This window comes from Podarcis raffonei, chromosome 14 (assembly GCF_027172205.1).
Source record: "Podarcis raffonei isolate rPodRaf1 chromosome 14, rPodRaf1.pri, whole genome shotgun sequence".
Classification (NCBI taxonomy): Eukaryota; Metazoa; Chordata; class Lepidosauria; order Squamata; family Lacertidae; genus Podarcis; species Podarcis raffonei.
In genome coordinates this window covers 5952280-5959356 of record NC_070615.1, presented here as the reverse complement: position 1 = coordinate 5959356, position 7077 = coordinate 5952280, and the positions used below count along the sequence as shown (strand labels likewise).

Here is a 7077-nt window from a genome sequence, read left to right as displayed (position 1 = left end):
CTGCAGGCACAGCAGGTTTTCCGCTGCCAAGCGGTGCCCCTCTCCCCAACACAGCAACAATAAGACAAAAGCAGCACTGGGAGTGGGGGGGGGCACAGACCCTTTAATTCTCAACCCAAGGAAGCCTGCCAGGCACCCTTTTCCTTGAAAGCCCACAAGGTGCTCCCAGGGATGCTGCCAGCAGCAGCAGCAGGGGCAGCTGCTTCCGGTGCTGACACTGCACAGCAAGGGTGGCGTCAAGGCGCCCACGGACAAGAACCTCCCTGGACCTGTTCCTCCTCTTCTTCACCATGGCCCCCTGCTCTGCTGGTTTGTACATCTGTGCCTCCCTCTGGCTCAGCCAACAGTGGGGTAGGAGGAGAAGCCAGAGAAGCAACTGCCCTGCCCAGTTGGATTTCTGCCTGGCAAGCGATCAGCTGGCAGCCATGAGGGAGCGTGTGTGGCAGGGAGGGAGGAGGCACATAGAGAAGGTCTTGTTTCGAACAAAACCAGGAGCTGTCACTCGCTTGTGGAGGAAAGTTCTCCGCATTGTGGAGGGTCCTGCAGTGTCTGTCTTTGTTACTGACGGGCACAAGATTTTTATATTAAGAGATATACTGCAAAATGTTATGTAGGGAGATATTTCTAAGATATAAGATAAGGAGTAGGAATAGAGTTATAAGCACATGTTTTGAAATGCAAAGCTATGCAAACACTGTTGTTGAAAACAAACACTATCAGAACTTGGTTATATTCAGCATTTCCTATTATAAGAAATATTAGTTTGTTTGAACCATGTCTCATAACTGGCCAATCTATCAAGTCTGTGATAAAACCAGCCAGATATCAGAGTGTCTCTTGGGCGGCAGCGGAAAGCCCAGAGTTGGAGGAGGTCACCTGAGGTATTGAGAGCCGACAGCTCGGAACCCAAGAAGGCCAAGAGGAACCTGGGTGGCGTTGCAAGACGCCTTTAACAAGCAAAAGGGAATTGTCAATTTGAAATAAAGGACCCTCTTGCTCCTAACTGGTGGGGTTGGGCAGGAGGAGGGATGGCAGGTCTAGAGGATCCAGACCTGTCTGCTGGGCCCTCTCTGTCGCCACTTCTCCTTCCAAGAGGGAGAGGCTGTCCTCTCTGCCACCAGCGCCGCTCTTGTTTTGAAACAGGCTGGCCAGTGACCAGCTATGATAAAATGTGGGTGGGATGGGGTTTAAAAAACACACACAGCACATCTTGAATGCTCTCTCATGGGTGTTTGGCTCTCTCAGCTGCGTTCCTAGGTGGGACGCCAACAAATGGCCAGGGCTTTGTTTTCAAAGTGTCCGCTTTGGGAAGACTAATCATGCCTCAAGCTTCGCAACGTGCCTTTTCAAACGCACCAGGGGCCTTGGCCGCCCTCCCCCCCCCACATGAGAAGAGCAATCCCTGCAGACTGGTGTCCAACCCCCCCCCAAAAAACCACCCCAACTTCCCCTTTTATTTCAGCCAATCAAAGAAAAACTTCAGTCACAACACCACCTCCCTCCCTCAACTTGGTGGCCTCCCAAGTCAACAGAGGACGGCGGGTAGGACCAGAATGCTTTTCAGTCGGATCAGCCCCAAGGGGGCCCATCTAGTCCAAAGTCCCGTTCCTGCAATGCCCTACCAGATGCCTGCCATTATAGGAAGTCTTCAAGCAGGACCTGAGTGCAACAGCACCGCTCTCCTCACTCCTGATACCCAGAAGCTGATGTGCAGAGGCCCACTGCCACTGATTCTGGGGGTAGCACATACAGCGATCATAATTAGCCTTCTCCTCCCTGAACATGCCCAAGAGGTGCAAGACATGCACAGCAGCCCAATAAGCTGAGCAGATGCAATTCCACAGTCAGAGGCAGAACGAAGATGGTGTGGGCAGGATTGTTTGTGTCAGGTGCTTCACTTTATAAAGCCCTTCCTAGCAATGGAAATGGGGGGGGGGGGAATTGCATTCTCCGAACTACAAATAAGGGGAGGGAATAGGCAAGAGCCACATAAGGGGGCTGCCCCCTCGAGGGGAGACTCAAGTAAACACTCCCTACCACTCTTTTCCTTTTGCTTTGCTGTTTCTCCAGGAAAACCCGATATTTACTACTAAATCAGAGCAGATGGCTGTTTGGGTTTTTCCCAGAGATTGCTGTTTGTTCTGATTCAGTGGTAAATAGCGGGTTTTTGCTGGGAAAAACAAAACAAAAAAGCTGTCAGACGTGGATCTGGAAATGTGGCGCAAAGATGGATGAGCCCTATGTCCCATCTGTGGCATTGTGGCCTTAGAAGCTGATCGGCCGGCTGTAGGCTTGGAAAACCAAGCCCAGGACTTGAAGTCCATGGCCACTTTTCTGAGAAGCAGCTGCCAGTTGATTTTAAGGAGTCCTTCCGGCAAGCGCGCTTAGAATCTGTGGCTCAAAAGAGCTGGCGGGTGTCTCTTCTGCAAGCGATCTGGGTGTTAACTTCATCGTATCTGTGTGACTCATCTAGAGAGGAAATAAAAATCATCACTTCTTAAAACTTTATCCAGGACTCCCTCCAAGAAGCAAGAGTTTGCCTGAGCACCCTGCAGAGGCCGATGATTTCAGACTTTCGCTGATAGCTAAACTTTATGGCCACAGTGGGTGAGGATGAACTTTGCCTCTGACCTGGATCCACAATTCTGAGTTTTCTTTTTAAAAAGAAAGAAATGCAGCTGCAATAATATTCAAGGGGGGGAAATCAGACTCGTTTCTCCCATTCTCTATTCATTTTGCAAAGGAAAATAAAGCTACTGAGGAGGAGGAGGCCTTGCCTCTGTGCAGAGCAGAGTCCCACCAATGAGACGGGATGGCCGAGTTTCACCTCGGAAGCCCTTTAAGGGAAACTTAATAGTAAAGACTTCAATAACCCGTTTTCATTTGTCGTCTCTAACCATACACAGGATTAAAACTGATAACAGGAAACTTCGAAGACTGTAGGGGGGTGCCCTTGAGCAGCACACGATGTATCTGGCAAATGAAAAGATAAATTTCACCGACTCATGTGCGTTGAGGGTGGTGGGGAAAATGGCAACTTCAGTTGTTACCTGAATTTATTTGAAATAACACACAAACAATAGACAAGACTATAATACAGAGGAGTACACAGTATAAATGCTTATTGCCAGCACGAGTTTCTTCCAAAGGCATGTAACAGAAAAAGAAATGAAAATTATCCCTTCACAATGAATACTGGAGATAATAAGAAAACTAATTTCTTAAAGCATATTTCTTTCAAAAAAAGAAAACAGAACTCTGACATAACTCTACAATAGGAGTATATGACATTCATGTTGCACAGCTCTGGTATAGCTTGCAATGGCATCTCCACGTTCGGAAAAGAACAGCTTGAATTATGCATCTAGCAAAAAATATATATTTGGAGACAAACAAGGATGGCATAAATATCAAACATGGGGGGCAGGATGCAGAGAGTGCTGGGCTGGGAAGGGAAGGGAGAGGGGAGATGGAGAGAGCCTGAAGGGGGTGGCAGAGAGGGAGACAGAGAGCCCCACCATTCCAGGGGGAAGTTCTCCTGGGCAAGCCCATTGGACACAAAAGTGCATTGCGCAAGAGCACATTTCTGCAACTCATACTTGTGCCACTGGAGCTTGTGCAGGGGAACTTCCTGGCAGAGGGTGCTCCATGTGATGTAGTGGGAAGAGGAGCCTTTTGCATTAAATGTTTCAGGTTCTAGGCAGCTTTGGGCCAGCCAATGAAGTACTTTGCTGAGCTTGCACGCTTGATCTGGATCCTTGTGTGGAGCAAGAGGCTGCCTTGGTCTGCTTTTCCGCCAAGCTCTCACCCCTTCTCACGACAACTTTCCAATGGCTACGTTCCTTATTAACTAACTCTCAACCCTTCAGCTTAGAGGGGATGAACCTTTTCAGTGTCCAGAGTTTCTGTCTGAGTTTTTGACACAGAGTGATTCATTTTGGGAGATCCATTTTTTGTAAAGATGCTGTAGCAAACATGGACAGCTGAGTACACACAGCTGTCTTTCAAAAGTCCAGAAAAAACCCTCAATCGACCAGTCAAAAATGCAACTTCTGCACTGGCGTTTCAACCGCCTCTGAATACCACCCTTGGGGACGTTCTGTGCTTTGGCCCAATTCCTGGTAAATTGTGTCCAAAAACTGCTGATATTTCTGTTTCATGATTGGCCACTACATTTCACATTTGTTCTATGTCTCATCTAGACATGATTTTGTCAGATGTGGGGTGTTCCCACGGGCATAACACGCAAACGAATGTCTTTGAATTTGTTTTCTCCTTCATAAAGAACATGAGATGTTCTTTATAAAGAACATCTTTCATCTGGAACAAAGGACTCCTGCCTTTGAAATCACCCCTGGCTGAATGTGGGTGTAAATCAGGAGACACCATTCCATGGGCTCAGTTGTGCCCTTTAGGTCTTTCCCTGGTGCCCATGAAGTCTCTGAATTCCCCACTTTCTGGAAAGGATGGTTAACTTCTTCTCCATTGAAAAGTACATAGAGCTGAAGGAGGAAGATGGAAGAGTGACACTCTTTCTCACTTCCTGTTTCAGCTCTATGTGCTTTTCAAGGTTCACATTAACTCGGCTAGATCTGTGACCAGAAGGAGTGACAATCACATCACTCACTGAAAAATCCAGATGTGCCCAGAGTTCTAAATGGTTTTGCAGCCACTTGTGTAAATTAGAGCCACATGTTTAAACCACACAGTGAACCCGGATCCACCTTGATGTATCAGTAGAGTTCTGGGTTTGAATTAGAGAAAACCACATTCAAATCTCCATTACACCATAGAGCTTACTGAGTGACCTTGGGCAACTCACTGTTTCTCACCCTAAACTACCTTATTGTGAGGTTCACACAGAGAGGGGAAACAAAATAAAAAAATTCCTTCCAGTAGCACCTTATAGACCAACTAAGTTTGTTATTGGTATGCGCTTTCGTGTGCATGCACACTTCTTCAGATACGCTGAAACAGAAGTCACCAGACCCTTATATATAGTGAGAGGGTGGGGAGGGGTATTGCTCAGAAGGGTGGTGGGAATGGGTGATTGGCTGATAGGTGTGGTAAACCTGTTGACGACTGTTAACAACTGCAATTGGTCTTACAGGAAAAAGCAAGGGGTGAGATGGCTAAAAATAGCTTTATCATGTATAATGAGATAAGAATCCAATGTCTCTATTCAGACCAGGTCTCTCCCTGGTTTTAAGTTTGGTGATAAGTTGCAATTCAGCAACAGAGAGGGGAGTGAGTTAATGAGTGGAGCCAACATTGCTTTCTGCCTCTTGGTTCAGCCCTTGTTCTGCAGTTGGCAGCACAAACCGATGAACTGAGTGGAACCATTAGAAAAAGTGGTAAAGTGATAACATTGTGGGCCTCTGTATGTGGATCCGGCCTCCTTGAGGGAAACCAGGCTGTTGCAGCGCCCTCCCCCTGGACTGGTGCCACTGATTCTCACCTGGCAGCATCACCCAGCAGTCCCCTTCTGCATGCATTTATATCCTTATGCAACAGGAGCAATGTTGGTTTTGGGGAATAAAAAACAAGTAGATTTCTCATTCAAGTAGCACTGAGAGGCTGTGGCTGCAAAGGTGGTGACAATCAAAACAGGGGCAGACTTTAGTCATCTTTCATAATATGGCACCCAGTAGGAGGCCAAAATTTGGCACCCCAAAATGGATCTTCTCAATTTTGCGCCCCCTTGGCCCTAAATCTAGTGCTTCTCAAAGGCCGGCCACAAACTGCTGAATATCTTTGTTGAAACCATTATGGAAGGAGCAGCAGCAGAGCATGTCCTTCCTTCACAAGAGGAGGACTGGCAAGTGTACTTGGAACTGGTATGGTTAAGAGTAGCCATGACAAATCTAGGGATTGCCTCCTCCTTACTCAGCTTTTCTTTTTGGCAAGTTGGTCTTTAATAATAATAATAATAAATTGCAATTTCTCAAGTCAGACCACTGTTCTGCAGAACCATGGCCAAAGGATCTTTTTAATTTTTATTTTTTGCAAGGCTTCAGTCAAGAGTGAAAGTCACAGGAAGCCCAGGTCACTTGCCACTGTTCCACCTTCCTACGTGAAATGAGGGCCTGCCTGCTGCAAAGAAGTCAGAAAAAGGCAGATGAACTGCAGAGGGAGGTTCCTCCTTGCTCCAGGGGGCCAAATCAGCAACAGCCATTTCTGGGGCTCCTTTCCCCACACATTAACATATCATATGGTGTGATGTCACCATGTTGTTTGTCTCCCAGCTGCTGCCACTGATTTGGGGGTGCTAGGCAGAGCATGATGAAGAAGGGCAAAAATGATGCAGAACCCTTGTCACTAAAGCCATTTAGCGCTGCTCTGAATGGAGGGAGCTGTGAGGTTGCAGTTAACCTGCTGATTTGAACATCGAAACCTCAAATTCTGCTCAGGATTTGGAACTGCCCCCAGGGATGCAACGGGCTCATTTCCATTTTCCCACAGCTCCATTTGTGCAGATTGTGCCATGGGGTTCCAGGCATGCTCTTCCTCCTCACGTTCGCTGCCCGTCATCAGCAGCTGCAACACTGATGGTAGAAATCCAGCTTGCAGCTGAAGAGGGTCCAGTTCTAGGAATCTGCTCCCTCATAACTCCACCTGGGAGCAGGTGGCTGAAGTGGCCCCTTTCCTCTCACCCAGCTCCTGCCTTTCAGTCTAGAAGAGCAGGTGTAAACACAACCAGCCTTTTTTTTGGGGGGGGGGGAGGTGGTGGTGGTGGTTATACTGCAAGTGCGCTTTACGTCAGATCCAAAAGGGAAATGAAGACACACCTGCAGCTACAGAGAGAATCCAAAACTCCATCATCGTTTTCTCTGTTGGAGCACTGTGTTTTTGCAAGTTTCCCTGAAATGAGGAGGCATACAAACTCACTTCAGGAGAAAAGGGTTATGCTTTCAAGAACGTACATTACAATCTCCAGTTAAGTTGCCCACCTCCAGCCTTGGGGCTTATATTTCTGGTAAGTGGCTGCTTGCTGAGTTTTGGGCCCCCCAATGAATCCAGTTGCAGCGCCAACGTCATACAAGAATGGAGCAAATCAAGGACATGATGGTTGGGAAG

The 7077-nt window shown here is 47.5% G+C and overlaps 1 long non-coding RNA gene across 1 annotated transcript; it reads left to right on the top strand.

Annotated features, from left to right (window-relative positions):
- Positions 1–791: 791 nt before the first annotated feature.
- Positions 792–2837, top strand: LOC128401683 (uncharacterized). The gene is made up of 3 exons (XR_008327505.1): positions 792–881; positions 1463–1542; positions 2514–2837. It is a non-coding gene; the product is annotated as an uncharacterized LOC128401683 (long non-coding RNA).
- Positions 2838–7077: the final 4240 nt, after the last annotated feature.